Source organism: Hyperolius riggenbachi, chromosome 1, assembly GCF_040937935.1.
Source record: "Hyperolius riggenbachi isolate aHypRig1 chromosome 1, aHypRig1.pri, whole genome shotgun sequence".
NCBI classification, from domain to species: Eukaryota; Metazoa; Chordata; class Amphibia; order Anura; family Hyperoliidae; genus Hyperolius; species Hyperolius riggenbachi.
In genome coordinates, this window is record NC_090646.1 from 686,121,370 (window position 1) to 686,141,365 (window position 19,996).

At 52.6% G+C, this 19,996-nt stretch overlaps 1 protein-coding gene across 2 annotated transcripts in view; it reads right to left on the minus strand.

The window, feature by feature from the left end:
* LOC137532599 (NACHT, LRR and PYD domains-containing protein 3-like) overlaps nucleotides 1-19,996 on the minus strand; it is a 738,694-nt gene that overhangs the window by 466,989 nt on the left and 251,709 nt on the right. The window lies entirely within an intron of this gene.

A 19,996-nucleotide genomic window follows, 5' to 3' on the forward strand; every position in this document is an offset into this window, starting at 1 on the left:
TCATCTGCCAACCTCCACCACACCATACATGGAGGGCCACAGATCCCCCCAGCCTCAGTGATATAATGAATGCTGCTGCCTTCCTGCTGTGATCGCTGCTTTTATCTCCTGTCCGCCTGCGCTTATTGCGTGGGCTCACACAGTGGTGTTTATACCCTGTGGCAACCCGGTACTCCTGACCTGCATCCTGGGCACTTCTGATACAATTTGGAGCCTTATTGGTTTATTTTTGCTAATGTATTGCCTTTCTTGGGGTCCGTTGTGCCTTTTGCCACAAGTAAGGTGAATACACCATCTTGATTTTTGTTGCCATGGTGTAGCTGGTGGCATGGTGACCTCCTTCCCCTCTCCTCAGTGTGTGTTGCCTCTTGTCACACCGCTAGTGGTTACACGTGGGGGCCGGATGGCACTTACCTGTTTGGGCTGTACACTGGGTGGCCATGGTCATGGCCGTTATATCTGCCACATGCAGCGACAGTGGTTTGTGGTTGTCTTGACCTCTTGGTACCCTGTCTCCAGGGAAACATGTTGGCATAAACCTGGCACACACCACTCCAGAAAACCACCTGCCGCTACTCACCCTACAACTTGCCGTGGGACACATCTATGGATTACTCCCAGCCTTGGAGTTCCTCAGCCAGGCTGCCGTGACACCTGATACCAGCATTACCTGGACCTCCCTGCAGTCTATACACAAGTAACTATATTACATCAATAAGCATCTTTGCCTGTGTTTACTAAGCTGTCATCTGCTTCCCCATCTAGACTTCTGGCTCTGTGGCCTGACGAGCATGCTATTTGGAGACACCGCATGACTTGTGGCTGTGGCCTGACGAGCATGCTATTTGGAGAGACCGCATGACTTGTGGCTCTGTGGCCTGACGAGCATGCTATTTGGAGAGACCGCATGACTTGTGGCTGTGGCCTGACGAGCATGCTATTTGGAGAGACCGCATGACTTGTGGCTCTGTGGCCTGACGAGCATGCTATTTGGATAGACCACATGACTTGTGGCTCTGTGGCCTGACTAGCATGCTATTTGGATAGACCACATGACTTGTGGCTCTGTGGCCTGACGAGCATGCTATTTGGATAGACCGCATGACTTGTGGCTCTGTGGCCTGACGAGCATGCTATTTGGAGAGACCGCATGACTTGTGGCTCTGTGGCCTGACAAGCATGCTATATGGATAGACCGCATGACTTGTGGCTCTGTGGCCTGACGAGCATGCTATTTGGAGAGACCGCATGACTTGTGGCTCTGTGGCCTGACAAGCATGCTATTTGGATAGACCGCATGACTTGTGGCTCTGTGGCCTGATGAGCATGCTATATGGATAGACCGCATGACTTGTGGCTCTGTGGCCTGACGAGCATGCTATTTGGATAGACCGCATGACTTGTGGCTCTGTGGCCTGACGAGCATGCTATATGGATAGACCGCATGACTTGTGGCTCTGTGGCCTGACAAGCATGCTATTTGGATAGACCGCATGACTTGTGGCTCTGTGGCCTGATGAGCATGCTATATGGATAGACCGCATGACTTGTGGCTCTGTGGCCTGACGAGCATGCTATTTGGATAGACCGCATGACTTGTGGCTCTGTGGCCTGACGAGCATGCTATTTGGAGAGACCGCATGACTTGTGGCTCTGTGGCCTGACGAGCATGCTATGTGGATAGACCGCATGACTTGTGGCTCTGTGGCCTGACGAGCATGCTATTTGGAGAGACCGCATGACTTGTGGCTCTGTGGCCTGACGAGCATGCTATTTGTATAGACCGCATGACTTGTGGCTCTGTGGCCTGACGAGCATGCTATTTGGAGAGACCGCATGACTTGTGGCTCTGTGGCCTGACGAGCATGCTATGTGGATAGACCGCATGACTTGTGGCTCTGTGGCCTGACGAGCATGATATATGGATAGACCGCATGACTTGTGGCTCTGTGGCCTGACGAGCATGCTATTTGGAGAGACCGCATGACTTGTGGCTCTGTGGCCTGACAAGCATGCTATTTGGAGAGACCGCATGACTTGTGGCTCTGTGGCCTGACGAGCATGCTATATGGATAGACCGCATGACTTGTGGCTCTGTGGCAAGACGAGCATGCTATTTGGAGAGACCGCATGACTTGTGGCTCTGTGGCCTGACGAGCATGCTATATGGATAGACCGCATGACTTGTGGCTCTGTGGCCTGACGAGCATGCTATTTGGATAGACCGCATGACTTGTGGCTCTGTGGCCTGACGAGCATGCTATTTGGAGAGACCGCATGACTTGTGGCTCTGTGGCCTGACGAGCATGCTATTTGGAGAGACCGCATGACTTGTGGCTCTGTGGCCTGACGAGCATGATATATGGATAGACCGCATGACTTGTGGCTCTGTGGCCTGACGAGCATGCTATTTGGAGAGACCGCATGACTTGTGGCTCTGTGGCCTGACAAGCATGCTATTTGGAGAGACCGCATGACTTGTGGCTCTGTGGCCTGACGAGCATGCTATATGGATAGACCGCATGACTTGTGGCTCTGTGGCAAGACGAGCATGCTATTTGGAGAGACCGCATGACTTGTGGCTCTGTGGCCTGACGAGCATGCTATATGGATAGACCGCATGACTTGTGGCTCTGTGGCCTGACGAGCATGCTATTTGGATAGACCGCATGACTTGTGGCTCTGTGGCCTGACGAGCATGCTATTTGGAGAGACCGCATGACTTGTGGCTCTGTGGCCTGACGAGCATGCTATTTGGAGAGACCGCATGACTTGTGGCTCTGTGGCCTGACGAGCATGCTATATGGATAGACCGCATGACTTGTGGCTCTGTGGCAAGACGAGCATGCTATTTGGAGAGACCGCATGACTTGTGGCTCTGTGGCCTGACGAGCATGCTATATGGATAGACCGCATGACTTGTGGCTCTGTGGCCTGACAAGCATGCTATATGGATAGACCGCATGACTTGTGGCTCTGTGGCAAGACGAGCATGCTATTTGGAGAGACCGCATGACTTGTGGCTCTGTGGCCTGACGAGCATGCTATTTGTATAGACCGCATGACTTGTGGCTCTGTGGCCTGACGAGCATGCTATTTGGAGAGACCGCATGACTTGTGGCTCTGTGGCCTGACAAGCATGCTATATGTATAGACCGCATGACTTGTGGCTCTGTGGCCTGACGAGCATGCTATGTGTATAGACCGCATGGCTTGTGGCTCTGTGGCCTGACGAGCATGCTATATGGATAGACCGCATGACTTGTGGCTCTGTGGCCTGACGAGCATGATATATGGATAGACCGCATGACTTGTGGCTCTGTGGCCTGACAAGCATGCTATATGGATAGACCGCATGACTTGTGGCTCTGTGGCCTGAGGAGCATGCTATGTGGATAGACCACATGACTTGTGGCTCTGTGGCCTGACGAGCATGCTATTTGGATAGACCGCATGACTTGTGGCTCTGTGGCCTGATGAGCATGCTATATGGATAGACCGCATGACTTGTGGCTCTGTGGCCTGACGAGCATGCTATTTGGATAGACCGCATGACTTGTGGCTCTGTGGCCTGACGAGCATGCTATTTGGAGAGACCGCATGACTTGTGGCTCTGTGGCCTGACGAGCATGCTATGTGGATAGACCGCATGACTTGTGGCTCTGTGGCAGGACGAGCATGCTATTTGGAGAGACCGCATGACTTGTGGCTCTGTGGCCTGACGAGCATGCTATTTGGAGAGACCGCATGACTTGTGGCTCTGTGGCCTGACGAGCATGCTATTTGTATAGACCGCATGACTTGTGGCTCTGTGGCCTGACGAGCATGCTATTTGGAGAGACCGCATGACTTGTGGCTCTGTGGCCTGACAAGCATGCTATATGTATAGACCGCATGACTTGTGGCTCTGTGGCCTGACGAGCATGCTATGTGGATAGACCGCATGACTTGTGGCTCTGTGGCCTGACGAGCATGATATATGGATAGACCGCATGACTTGTGGCTCTGTGGCCTGACGAGCATGCTATTTGGAGAGACCACATGACTTGTGGCTCTGTGGCCTGACGAGCATGCTATTTGTATAGACCGCATGACTTGTGGCTCTGTGGCCTGACAAGCATGCTATATGGATAGACCGCATGACTTGTGGCTCTGTGGCCTGACGAGCATGCTATTTGGAGAGACCGCATGACTTGTGGCTCTGTTGCCTGACGAGCATGCTATTTGTATAGACCGCATGACTTGTGGCTCTGTGGCCTGACGAGCATGCTATTTGGAGAGACCGCATGACTTGTGGCTCTGTGGCCTGACAAGCATGCTATATGGATAGACCGCATGACTTGTGGCTCTGTGGCCTGACGAGCATGCTATTTGGAGAGACCGCATGACTTGTGGCTCTGTGGCCTGACAAGCATGCTATTTGGATAGACCGCATGACTTGTGGCTCTGTGGCCTGACGAGCATGCTATGTGGATAGACCGCATGACTTGTGGCTCTGTGGCCTGACGAGCATGCTATGTGGATAGACCACATGACTTGTGGCTCTGTGGCCTGACGAGCATGCTATATGGATAGACCGCATGACTAGTGGCTCTATGGCCTGACGAGCATGCTATGTGGATAGACCACATGACTTGTGGCTCTGTGGCAGGATGAGCATGCTATATGGATAGACCGCATGACTAGTGGCTCTATGGCCTGACGAGCATGCTATTTGGATAGACCGCATGACTTGTGGCTCTGTGGCCTGACGAGCATGCTATTTGGATAGACCACATGACTTGTGGCTCTGAGGCCTGACGAGCATGCTATATGGATAGACCGCATGACTTGTGGCTCTGTGGCCTGACGAGCATGATATATGTATAGACCGCATGACTTGTGGCTCTGTGGCCTGACGAGCATGCTATTTGTATAGACCGCATGACTTGTGGCTCTGTGGCCTGACGAGCATGCTATTTGGATAGACCGCATGACTTGTGGCTCTGTGGCCTGACGAGCATGCTATTTGCGTAGACCGCATGACTTGTGGCTCTGTGGCCTGATGAGCATGCTATTTGGATAGACCGCATGACTTGTGGCTCTGTGGCCTGACGAGCATGCTATTTGGATAGACCGCATGACTTGTGGCTCTGTGGCCTGACGAGCATGATATATGGATAGACCGCATGACTTGTGGCTCTGTGGCCTAACAAGCATGCTATTTGTATAGACCGCATGACTTGTGGCTCTGTGGCCTGACGAGCATGCTATGTGGATAGACCGCATGACTTGTGGCTCTGTGGCCTGACGAGCATGCTATGTGGATAGACCGCATGACTTGTGGCTCTGTGGCCTGACGAGCATGTTATTTGGATAGACCGCATGACTTGTGGCTCTGTGGCCTGACGAGCATGCTATGTGGATAGACCGCATGACTTGTGGCTCTGTGGCCTGACGAGCATGCTATTTGGATAGACCGCATGACTTGTGGCTCTGTGGCCTGACGAGCATGCTATGTGGATAGACCGCATGACTTGTGGCTCTGTGGCCTGACGAGCATGCTATTTGTATAGACCGCATGACTTGTGGCTCTGTGGCCTGAGGAGCATGCTATGTGGATAGACCGCATGACTTGTGGCTCTGTGGCCTGACGAGCATGCTATGTGGATAGACCGCATGACTTGTGGCTCTGTGGCCTGACGAGCATGCTATGTGGATAGACCGCATGACTTGTGGCTCTGTGGCCTGACGAGCATGCTATTTGGATAGACCACATGACTTGTGGCTCTGTGGTCTGACGAGCATGCTATATGGATAGACCGCATGACTTGTGGCTCTGTGGCCTGACGAGCATGCTATGTGGATAGACCGCATGACTTGTGGCTCTGTGGCCTGACGAGCATGCTATTTGTATAGACCGCATGACTTGTGGCTCTGTGGCCTGAGGAGCATGCTATGTGGATAGACCGCATGACTTGTGGCTCTGTGGCTTGACGAGCATGCTATGTGGATAGACCGCATGACTTGTGGCTCTGTGGCCTGACGAGCATGCTATTTGGATAGACCACATGACTTGTGACTCTGTGGCCTGACGAGCATGCTATATGGATAGACCGCATGACTTGTGGCTCTGTGGCTTGACGAGCATGCTATTTGGATAGACCGCATGACTTGTGGCTCTGTGGCCTGACGAGCATGCTATTTGGATAGACCGCATGACTTGTGGCTCTGTGGCTTGACGAGCATGCTATTTGGATAGACCGCATGACTTGTGGCTCTGTGGCCTGACGAGCATGCTATTTGGATAGACCGCATGACTTGTGGCTCTGTGGCCTGACGAGCATGCTATATGGATAGACCGCATGACTAGTGGCTCTATGGCCTGACGAGCATGCTATTTGTATAGACCGCATGACTTGTGGCTCTGTGGCCTGACGAGCATGCTATATGGATAGACCGCATGACTTGTGGCTCTGTGGCCTGACGAGCATGATATATGGATAGACCGCATGACTTGTGGCTCTGTGGCCTGACGAGCATGATATATGGATAGACCGCATGACTTGTGGCTCTGTGGCCTGATGAGCATGCTATTTGGATAGACCACATGACTTGTGGCTCTGTGGTCTGACGAGCATGCTATATGGATAGACCGCATGACTTGTGGCTCTGTGGCCTGACGAGCATGCTATTTGGAGAGACCGCATGACTTGTGGCTCTGTGGCCTGACGAGCATGCTATGTGGATAGACCGCATGACTTGTGGCTCTGTGGCCTGACGAGCATGCTATTTGGAGAGACCGCATGACTTGTGGCTCTATGGCCTGACGAGCATGCTATTTGTATAGACCGCATGACTTGTGGCTCTGTGGCCTGACGAGCATGCTATTTGGAGAGACCGCATGACTTGTGGCTCTGTGGCCTGACAAGCATGCTATATGTATAGACCGCATGACTTGTGGCTCTGTGGCCTGACGAGCATGCTATTTGGAGAGACCGCATGACTTGTGGCTCTGTGGCCTGACGAGCATGCTATGTGGATAGACCGCATGACTTGTGGCTCTGTGGCCTGACGAGCATGATATATGGATAGACCGCATGACTTGTGGCTCTGTGGCCTGACGAGCATGCTATTTGGAGAGACCGCATGACTTGTGGCTCTGTGGCCTGACAAGCATGCTATTTGGAGAGACCGCATGACTTGTGGCTCTGTGGCCTGACGAGCATGCTATATGGATAGACCGCATGACTTGTGGCTCTGTGGCAAGACGAGCATGCTATTTGGAGAGACCGCATGACTTGTGGCTCTGTGGCCTGACGAGCATGCTATATGGATAGACCGCATGACTTGTGGCTCTGTGGCCTGACGAGCATGCTATTTGGATAGACCGCATGACTTGTGGCTCTGTGGCCTGACGAGCATGCTATTTGGAGAGACCGCATGACTTGTGGCTCTGTGGCCTGACGAGCATGCTATTTGGAGAGACCGCATGACTTGTGGCTCTGTGGCCTGACGAGCATGATATATGGATAGACCGCATGACTTGTGGCTCTGTGGCCTGACGAGCATGCTATTTGGAGAGACCGCATGACTTGTGGCTCTGTGGCCTGACAAGCATGCTAATTATAGAGACCGCATGACTTGTGGCTCTGTGGCCTGACGAGCATGCTATATGGATAGACCGCATGACTTGTGGCTCTGTGGCAAGACGAGCATGCTATTTGGAGAGACCGCATGACTTGTGGCTCTGTGGCCTGACGAGCATGCTATATGGATAGACCGCATGACTTGTGGCTCTGTGGCCTGACGAGCATGCTATTTGGATAGACCGCATGACTTGTGGCTCTGTGGCCTGACGAGCATGCTATTTGGAGAGACCGCATGACTTGTGGCTCTGTGGCCTGACGAGCATGCTATTTGGAGAGACCGCATGACTTGTGGCTCTGTGGCCTGACGAGCATGCTATATGGATAGACCGCATGACTTGTGGCTCTGTGGCAAGACGAGCATGCTATTTGGAGAGACCGCATGACTTGTGGCTCTGTGGCCTGACGAGCATGCTATATGGATAGACCGCATGACTTGTGGCTCTGTGGCCTGACGAGCATGCTATATGGATAGACCGCATGACTTGTGGCTCTGTGGCAAGACGAGCATGCTATTTGGAGAGACCGCATGACTTGTGGCTCTGTGGCCTGACGAGCATGCTATTTGTATAGACCGCATGACTTGTGGCTCTGTGGCCTGACGAGCATGCTATTTGGAGAGACCGCATGACTTGTGGCTCTGTGGCCTGACGAGCATGCTATGTGTATAGACCGCATGACTTGTGGCTCTGTGATCTGACGAGCATGCTATGTCTATAGACCGCATGGCTTGTGGCTCTGTGGCCTGACGAGCATGCTATATGGATAGACCGCATGACTTGTGGCTCTGTGGCCTGACGAGCATGATATATGGATAGACCGCATGACTTGTGGCTCTGTGGCCTGACAAGCATGCTATATGGATAGACCGCATGACTTGTGGCTCTGTGGCCTGAGGAGCATGCTATGTGGATAGACCACATGACTTGTGGCTCTGTGGCCTGACGAGCATGCTATTTGGATAGACCGCATGACTTGTGGCTCTGTGGCCTGATGAGCATGCTATATGGATAGACCGCATGACTTGTGGCTCTGTGGCCTGACGAGCATGCTATTTGGATAGACCGCATGACTTGTGGCTCTGTGGCCTGACGAGCATGCTATTTGGAGAGACCGCATGACTTGTGGCTCTGTGGCCTGACGAGCATGCTATGTGGATAGACCGCATGACTTGTGGCTCTGTGGCCTGACGAGCATGCTATTTGGAGAGACCGCATGACTTGTGGCTCTGTGGCCTGACGAGCATGCTATTTGGAGAGACCGCATGACTTGTGGCTCTGTGGCCTGACGAGCATGCTATTTGGAGAGACCGCATGACTTGTGGCTCTGTGGCCTGACAAGCATGCTATATGTATAGACCGCATGACTTGTGGCTCTGTGGCCTGACGAGCATGCTATGTGGATAGACCGCATGACTTGTGGCTCTGTGGCCTGACGAGCATGATATATGGATAGACCGCATGACTTGTGGCTCTGTGGCCTGACGAGCATGCTATTTGGAGAGACCGCATGACTTGTGGCTCTGTGGCCTGACGAGCATGCTATTTGTATAGACCGCATGACTTGTGGCTCTGTGGCCTGACAAGCATGCTATATGGATAGACCGCATGACTTGTGGCTCTGTGGCCTGACGAGCATGCTATTTGGAGAGACCGCATGACTTGTGGCTCTGTGGCCTGACGAGCATGCTATTTGTATAGACCGCATGACTTGTGGCTCTGTGGCCTGACGAGCATGCTATTTGGAGAGACCGCATGACTTGTGGCTCTGTGGCCTGACAAGCATGCTATATGGATAGACCGCATGACTTGTGGCTCTGTGGCCTGACGAGCATGCTATTTGGAGAGACCGCATGACTTGTGGCTCTGTGGCCTGACAAGCATGCTATTTGGATAGACCGCATGACTTGTGGCTCTGTGGCCTGATGAGCATGCTATATGGATAGACCGCATGACTTGTGGCTCTGTGGCCTGACGAGCATGCTATGTGGATAGACCGCATGACTTGTGGCTCTGTGGCCTGACGAGCATGCTATTTGGATAGACCGCATGACTTGTGGCTCTGTGGCCTGACGAGCATGCTATATGGATAGACCGCATGACTTGTGGCTCTGTGGCCTGACGAGCATGCTATTTGGATAGACCGCATGACTTGTGGCTCTGTGGCCTGACGAGCATGCTATATGGATAGACCGCATGACTTGTGGCTCTGTGGCCTGACGAGCATGCTATTTGGAGAGACCGCATGACTTGTGGCTCTGTGGCCTGACAAGCATGCTATATGGATAGACCGCATGACTTGTAGCTCTGTGGCCTGACGAGCATGCTATTTGTATAGACCGCATGACTTGTGGCTCTGTGGCCTGACGAGCATGCTATGTGGATAGACCGCATGACTTGTGGCTCTGTGGCCTGACGAGCATGCTATTTGGATAGACCGCATGACTTGTGGCTCTGTGGCCTGACGAGCATGCTATGTGGATAGACCGCATGACTTGTGGCTCTGTGGCCTGACGAGCATGCTATGTGGATAGACCACATGACTTGTGGCTCTGTGGCCTGACGAGCATGCTATATGGATAGACCGCATGACTAGTGGCTCTATGGCCTGACGAGCATGCTATATGGATAGACCGCATGACTAGTGGCTCTATGGCCTGACGAGCATGCTATGTGGATAGACCACATGACTTGTGGCTCTGTGGCAGGACGAGCATGCTATATGGATAGACCGCATGACTAGTGGCTCTATGGCCTGACGAGCATGCTATTTGGATAGACCGCATGACTTGTGGCTCTGTGGCCTGACGAGCATGCTATTTGGATAGACCACATGACTTGTGGCTCTGAGGCCTGACGAGCATGCTATATGGATAGACCGCATGACTTGTGGCTCTGTGGCCTGACGAGCATGATATATGTATAGACCGCATGACTTGTGGCTCTGTGGCCTGACGAGCATGCTATTTGTATAGACCGCATGACTTGTGGCTCTGTGGCCTGACGAGCATGCTATTTGGATAGACCGCATGACTTGTGGCTCTGTGGCCTGACGAGCATGCTATTTGCGTAGACCGCATGACTTGTGGCTCTGTGGCCTGATGAGCATGCTATTTGGATAGACCGCATGACTTGTGGCTCTGTGGCCTGACGAGCATGCTATTTGGATAGACCGCATGACTTGTGGCTCTGTGGCCTGACGAGCATGATATATGGATAGACCGCATGACTTGTGGCTCTGTGGCCTAACAAGCATGCTATTTGTATAGACCGCATGACTTGTGGCTCTGTGGCCTGACGAGCATGCTATGTGGATAGACCGCATGACTTGTGGCTCTGTGGCCTGACGAGCATGCTATGTGGATAGACCGCATGACTTGTGGCTCTGTGGCCTGACGAGCATGCTATTTGGATAGACCGCATGACTTGTGGCTCTGTGGCCTGACGAGCATGCTATTTGCGTAGACCGCATGACTTGTGGCTCTGTGGCCTGATGAGCATGCTATTTGGATAGACCGCATGACTTGTGGCTCTGTGGCCTGACGAGCATGCTATTTGGATAGACCGCATGACTTGTGGCTCTGTGGCCTGACGAGCATGATATATGGATAGACCGCATGACTTGTGGCTCTGTGGCCTAACAAGCATGCTATTTGTATAGACCGCATGACTTGTGGCTCTGTGGCCTGACGAGCATGCTATGTGGATAGACCGCATGACTTGTGGCTCTGTGGCCTGACGAGCATGCTATGTGGATAGACCGCATGACTTGTGGCTCTGTGGCCTGACGAGCATGTTATTTGGATAGACCGCATGACTTGTGGCTCTGTGGCCTGACGAGCATGCTATGTGGATAGACCGCATGACTTGTGGCTCTGTGGCCTGACGAGCATGCTATTTGGATAGACCGCATGACTTGTGGCTCTGTGGCCTGACGAGCATGCTATGTGGATAGACCGCATGACTTGTGGCTCTGTGGCCTGACGAGCATGCTATTTGTATAGACCGCATGACTTGTGGCTCTGTGGCCTGAGGAGCATGCTATGTGGATAGACCGCATGACTTGTGGCTCTGTGGCCTGACGAGCATGCTATGTGGATAGACCGCATGACTTGTGGCTCTGTGGCCTGACGAGCATGATATATGGATAGACCGCATGACTTGTGGCTCTGTGGCCTGACGAGCATGCTATGTGGATAGACCGCATGACTTGTGGCTCTGTGGCCTGACGAGCATGCTATTTGGATAGACCACATGACTTGTGGCTCTGTGGTCTGACGAGCATGCTATATGGATAGACCGCATGACTTGTGGCTCTGTGGCCTGACGAGCATGCTATGTGGATAGACCGCATGACTTGTGGCTCTGTGGCCTGACGAGCATGCTATTTGTATAGACCGCATGACTTGTGGCTCTGTGGCCTGAGGAGCATGCTATGTGGATAGACCGCATGACTTGTGGCTCTGTGGCTTGACGAGCATGCTATGTGGATAGACCGCATGACTTGTGGCTCTGTGGCCTGACGAGCATGCTATTTGGATAGACCACATGACTTGTGACTCTGTGGCCTGACGAGCATGCTATGTGGATAGACCGCATGACTTGTGGCTCTGTGGCCTGACGAGCATGCTATATGGATAGACCGCATGACTTGTGGCTCTGTGGCTTGACGAGCATGCTATTTGGATAGACCGCATGACTTGTGGCTCTGTGGCCTGACGAGCATGCTATTTGGATAGACCGCATGACTTGTGGCTCTGTGGCTTGACGAGCATGCTATTTGGATAGACCGCATGACTTGTGGCTCTGTGGCCTGACGAGCATGCTATTTGTATAGACCGCATGACTTGTGGCTCTGTGGCCTGACGAGCATGCTATATGGATAGGCCGCATGACTAGTGGCTCTATGGCCTGACGAGCATGCTATTTGTATAGACCGCATGACTTGTGGCTCTGTGGCCTGACGAGCATGCTATATGGATAGACCGCATGACTTGTGGCTCTGTGGCCTGACGAGCATGATATATGGATAGACCGCATGACTTGTGGCTCTGTGGCCTGACGAGCATGATATATGGATAGACCGCATGACTTGTGGCTCTGTGGCCTGAGGAGCATGCTATGTGGATAGACCGCATGACTTGTGGCTCTGTGGCTTGACGAGCATGCTATGTGGATAGACCGCATGACTTGTGGCTCTGTGGCCTGACGAGCATGCTATTTGGATAGACCGCATGACTTGTGGCTCTGTGGCCTGACGAGCATGATATATGGATAGACCGCATGACTTGTGGCTCTGTGGCCTAACAAGCATGCTATTTGTATAGACCGCATGACTTGTGGCTCTGTGGCCTGACGAGCATGCTATTTGGAGAGACCGCATGACTTGTGGCTCTGTGGCCTGACGAGCATGCTATTTGGAGAGACCGCATGACTTGTGGCTCTGTGGCCTGACAAGCATGCTATATGGATAGACCGCATGACTTGTGGCTCTGTGGCCTGACGAGCATGCTATTTGGAGAGACCGCATGACTTGTGGCTCTGTGGCCTGACGAGCATGCTATTTGTATAGACCGCATGACTTGTGGCTCTGTGGCCTGACGAGCATGCTATGTGGATAGACCGCATGACTTGTGGCTCTGTGGCCTGACGAGCATGCTATATGGATAGACCGCATGACTTGTGGCTCTGTGGCCTGAGGAGCATGCTATGTGGATAGACCACATGACTTGTGGCTCTGTGGCCTGAGGAGCATGCTATGTGGATAGACCGCATGACTTGTGGCTCTGTGGCCTGACGAGCATGCTATGTGGATAGACCACATGACTTGTGGCTCTGTGGCCTGACGAGCATGCTATGTGGATAGACCGCATGACTTGTGGCTCTGTGGCCTGACGAGCATGCTATTTGTATAGACCGCATGACTTGTGGCTCTGTGGCCTGACGAGCATGCTATGTGGATAGACCGCATGACTTGTGGCTCTGTGGCCTGACGAGCATGCTATTTGGATAGACCGCATGACTTGTGGCTCTGTGGCCTGACGAGCATGCTATGTGGATAGACCGCATGACTTGTGGCTCTGTGGCCTGACGAGCATGCTATTTGTATAGACCGCATGACTTGTGGCTCTGTGGCCTGACGAGCATGCTATGTGGATAGACCGCATGACTTGTGGCTCTGTGGCCTGACGAGCATGCTATTTGGATAGACCGCATGACTTGTGGCTCTGTGGCCTGACGAGCATGCTATGTGGATAGACCGCATGACTTGTGGCTCTGTGGCCTGACGAGCATGCTATGTGGATAGACCACATGACTTGTGGCTCTGTGGCCTGACGAGCATGCTATATGGATAGACCGCATGACTAGTGGCTCTATGGCCTGACGAGCATGCTATATGGATAGACCGCATGACTAGTGGCTCTATGGCCTGACGAGCAGGCTATGTGGATAGACCACATGACTTGTGGCTCTGTGGCCTGACGAGCATGCTATTTGGATAGACCGCATGACTTGTGGCTCTGTGGCCTGACGAGCATGCTATGTGGATAGACCGCATGACTTGTGGCTCTGTGGCCTGACGAGCATGCTATTTGGATAGACCGCATGACTTGTGGCTCTGTGGCCTGACGAGCATGCTATTTGGATAGACCGCATGACTTGTGGCTCTGTGGCCTGACGAGCATGATATATGTATAGACCGCATGACTTGTGGCTCTGTGGCCTGACGAGCATGCTATATGGATAGACCGCATGACTTGTGGCTCTGTGGCCTGACGAGCATGATATATGTATAGACCGCATGACTTGTGGCTCTGTGGCCTGACGAGCATGCTATTTGTATAGACCGCATGACTTGTGGCTCTGTGGCCTGACGAGCATGCTATTTGGATAGACCGCATGACTTGTGGCTCTGTGGCCTGACGAGCATGCTATTTGCGTAGACCGCATGACTTGTGGCTCTGTGGCCTGATGAGCATGCTATTTGGATAGACCGCATGACTTGTGGCTCTGTGGCCTGACGAGCATGCTATTTGGATAGACCGCATGACTTGTGGCTCTGTGGCCTGACGAGCATGATATATGGATAGACCGCATGACTTGTGGCTCTGTGGCTTAACAAGCATGCTATTTGTATAGACCGCATGACTTGTGGCTCTGTGGCCTGACGAGCATGCTATGTGGATAGACCGCATGACTTGTGGCTCTGTGGCCTGACGAGCATGCTATTTGGATAGACCGCATGACTTGTGGCTCTGTGGCCTGACGAGCATGCTATTTGGATAGACCACATGACTTGTGGCTCTGAGGCCTGACGAGCATGCTATATGGATAGACCGCATGACTTGTGGCTCTGTGGCCTGACGAGCATGCTATTTGCGTAGACCGCATGACTTGTGGCTCTGTGGCCTGATGAGCATGCTATTTGGATAGACCGCATGACTTGTGGCTCTGTGGCCTGACGAGCATGCTATTTGGATAGACCGCATGACTTGTGGCTCTGTGGCCTGACGAGCATGATATATGGATAGACCGCATGACTTGTGGCTCTGTGGCCTAACAAGCATGCTATTTGTATAGACCGCATGACTTGTGGCTCTGTGGCCTGACGAGCATGCTATGTGGATAGACCGCATGACTTGTGGCTCTGTGGCCTGACGAGCATGCTATGTGGATAGACCGCATGACTTGTGGCTCTGTGGCCTGACGAGCATGCTATGTGGATAGACCACATGACTTGTGGCTCTGTGGCCTGACGAGCATGCTATATGGATAGACCGCATGACTAGTGGCTCTATGGCCTGACGAGCATGCTATATGGATAGACCGCATGACTAGTGGCTCTATGGCCTGACGAGCATGCTATGTGGATAGACCACATGACTTGTGGCTCTGTGGCAGGACGAGCATGCTATATGGATAGACCGCATGACTTGTGGCTCTGAGGCCTGACGAGCATGATATATGGATAGACCGCATTACTTGTGGCTCTGTGGCCTGACGAGCATGCTATTTGCGTAGACCAATGACTTGTGGCTCTGTGGCCTGACGAGCATGCTATTTGTATAGACCGCATGACTTGTGGCTCTGTGATCTGACGAGCATGATATATGGATAGACCGCATGACTTGTGGCTCTGTGGCCTAACAAGCATGCTATTTGTATAGACCGCATGACTTGTGGCTCTGTGGCCTGACGAGCATGCTATGTGGATAGACCGCATGACTTGTGGCTCTGTGGCCTGACGAGCATGCTATGTGGATAGACCGCATGACTTGTGGCTCTGTGGCCTGACGAGCATGCTATGTGGATAGACCACATGACTTGTGGCTCTGTGGCCTGACGAGCATGCTATATGGATAGACCGCATGACTAGTGGCTCTATGGCCTGACGAGCATGCTATATGGATAGACCGCATGACTAGTGGCTCTATGGCCTGACGAGCATGCTATGTGGATAGACCACATGACTTGTGGCTCTGTGGCAGGACGAGCATGCTATATGGAGAGACCGCATGACTTGTGGCTCTGAGGCCTGACGAGCATGATATATGGAGAGACCGCATGACTTGTGGCTCTGTGGCCTGACGAGCATGCTATTTGGATAGACCGCATGACTTGTGGCTCTGTGGCCTGACGAGCATGATATATGGATAGACCGCATGACTTGTGGCTCTGTGGCCTGACGAGCATGCTATTTGCGTAGACCAATGACTTGTGGCTCTGTGGCCTGACGAGCATGCTATTTGTATAGACCGCATGACTTGTGGCTCTGTGATCTGACGAGCATGATATATGGATAGACCGCATGACTTGTGGCTCTGTGGCCTGACGAGCATGCTATTTGCGTAGACCACATGACTTGTGGCTCTGTGGCCTAACAAGCATGCTATTTGTATAGACCGCATGACTTGTGGCTCTGTGGCCTGACGAGCATGCTATGTGGATAGACCGCATGACTTGTGGCTCTGTGGCCTGACGAGCATGATATATGGATAGACCGCATGACTTGTGGCTCTGAGGCCTGACGAGCATGATATATGGATAGACCGCATGACTTGTGGCTCTGTGGCCTGACGAGCATGCTATTTGCGTAGACCACATGACTTGTGGCTGTGGCCTGACGAGCATGCTATTTGCGTAGACCGCATGACTTGTGGCTCTGTGGCCTGAGGAGCATGCTATTTGCGTAGACCACATGACTTGTGGCTCTGTGGCCTGACGAGCATGCTATTTGCGTAGACCGCATGACTTGTGGCTCTGTGGCCTGAGGAGCATGCTATTTGCGTAGACCACATGACTTGTGGCTCTGTGGCAGGACGAGCATGCTATATGGATAGACCGCATGACTTGTGGCTCTGTGGCCTGACGAGCATGCTATGTGGATAGACCGCATGACTTGTGGCTCTGTGGCCTGACGAGCATGCTATGTGGATAGACCGCATGACTTGTGGCTCTGTGGCCTGACGAGCATGCTATTTGGATAGACCGCATGACTTGTGGCTCTGTGGCCTGACGAGCATGCTATGTGGATAGACCGCATGACTTGTGGCTCTGTGGCCTGACGAGCATGCTATGTGGATAGACCGCATGACTTGTGGCTCTGTGGCCTGACGAGCATGCTATTTGGATAGACCGCATGACTTGTGGCTCTGTGGCCTGACGAGCATGCTATGTGGATAGACCGCATGACTTGTGGCTCTGTGGCCTGAGGAGCATGCTATGTGGATAGACCGCATGACTTGTGGCTCTGTGGCCTGACGAGCATGATATATGGATAGACCGCATGACTTGTGGCTCTGTGGCCTGACGAGCATGCTATGTGGATAGACCGCATGACTTGTGGCTCTGTGGCCTGACGAGCATGATATATGGATAGACCGCATGACTTGTGGCTCTGTGGCCTGACGAGCATGCTATGTGGATAGACCGCATGACTTGTGGCTCTGTGGCCTGACGAGCATGCTATTTGGATAGACCACATGACTTGTGGCTCTGTGGTCTGACGAGCATGCTATATGGATAGACCGCATGACTTGTGGCTCTGTGGCCTGACGAGCATGCTATGTGGATAGACCGCATGACTTGTGGCTCTGTGGCCTGACGAGCATGCTATTTGTATAGACCGCATGACTTGTGGCTCTGTGGCCTGAGGAGCATGCTATGTGGATAGACCGCATGACTTGTGGCTCTGTGGCTTGACGAGCATGCTATGTGGATAGACCGCATGACTTGTGGCTCTGTGGCCTGACGAGCATGCTATTTGGATAGACCACATGACTTGTGACTCTGTGGCCTGACGAGCATGCTATGTGGATAGACCGCATGACTTGTGGCTCTGTGGCCTGACGAGCATGCTATATGGATAGACCGCATGACTTGTGGCTCTGTGGCTTGACGAGCATGCTATTTGGATAGTCCGCATGACTTGTGGCTCTGTGGCCTGACGAGCATGCTATTTGGATAGACCGCATGACTTGTGGCTCTGTGGCTTGACGAGCATGCTATTTGGATAGACCGCATGACTTGTGGCTCTGTGGCCTGACGAGCATGCTATTTGTATAGACCGCATGACTTGTGGCTCTGTGGCCTGACGAGCATGCTATATGGATAGACCGCATGACTAGTGGCTCTATGGCCTGACGAGCATGCTATTTGTATAGACCGCATGACTTGTGGCTCTGTGGCCTGACGAGCATGCTATATGGATAGACCGCATGACTTGTGGCTCTGTGGCCTGACGAGCATGATATATGGATAGACCGCATGACTTGTGGCTCTGTGGCCTGACGAGCATGATATATGGATAGACCGCATGACTTGTGGCTCTGTGGCCTGATGAGCATGCTATATGGATAGACCGCATGACTTGTGGCTCTGTGGCCTGACGAGCATGATATATGGATAGACCGCATGACTTGTGGCTCTGTGGCCTGACGAGCATGATATATGGATAGACCGCATGACTTGTGGCTCTGTGGCCTGATGAGCATGCTATATGGATAGACCGCATGACTTGTGGCTCTGTGGCCTGATGAGCATGCTATATGGATAGACCGCATGACTTGTGGCTCTGTGGCCTAACAAGCATGCTATTTGGATAGACCGCATGACTTGTGGCTGTGGCCTGACGAGAATGCTATTTGGATAGACCACATGACTTGTGACTCTGTGGCCTGACGAGCATGCTATTTGGATAGACCGCATGACTTGTGGCTCTGTGGCCTGACGAGCATGCTATATGGATAGACCGCATGACTTGTGGCTCTGTGGCCTGATGAGCATGCTATATGGATAGACCGCATGACTTGTGGCTCTGTGGCCTGATGAGCATGCTATATGGATAGACCGCATGACTTGTGGCTCTGTGGCCTGACGAGCATGATATATGGATAGACCGCATGACTTGTGGCTCTGTGGCCTGATGAGCATGCTATATGGATAGACCGCATGACTTGTGGCTCTGTGGCCTGATGAGCATGCTATATGGATAGACCGCATGACTTGTGGCTCTGTGGCCTGACGAGCATGATATATGGATAGACCGCATGACTTGTGGCTCTGTGGCCTGATGAGCATGCTATATGGATAGACCGCATGACTTGTGGCTCTGTGGCCTGATGAGCATGCTATATGGATAGACCGCATGACTTGTGGCTCTGTGGCCTGACGAGCATGATATATGGATAGACCGCATGACTTGTGGCTCTGTGGCCTGATGAGCATGCTATATGGATAGACCACATGACTTGTGGCTCTGTGGCCTGACGAGCATGCTATTTGTATAGACCGCATGACTTGTGGCTCTGTGGCCTGACGAGCATGCTATTTGTGTAGACCGCATGACTTGTGGCTCTGTGGCCTGATTAGCATGCTATGTGGATAGACCACATGACTTTTGGCTCTGTGGCCTGACGAGCATGCTATTTGCATAGACCGCATGACTTGTGGCACTGTGGCCTGACGTGCATGCTATTTGCATAGACCGCATGACTTGTGGCTCTGTGGCCTGACGAGCATGCTATTTGGATAGACCGCGTGGCTCTATGGCCTGACGAGCATGCTATTTGGATAGACCGCATGACTTGTGGCTCCGTGGCAGGACGAGCATGCTATTTGTGTAGACCACATGACTTGTGGCTCTGTGGCCTGACGAGCATGCTATTTGCATAGACCGCATGACTTGTGGCTCTGTGGCCTGACGAGCATGCTGTTTGGATAGACCACATGACTTGTGGCTCTGTGGCCTGACGAGCATGCTATTTGCATAGACCGCATGACTTGTGGCACTGTGGCCTGACGAGCATGCTATATGGATAGACTGCATGACTTGTGGCTCTGTGGCCTGACGAGCATGCTATGTGGATA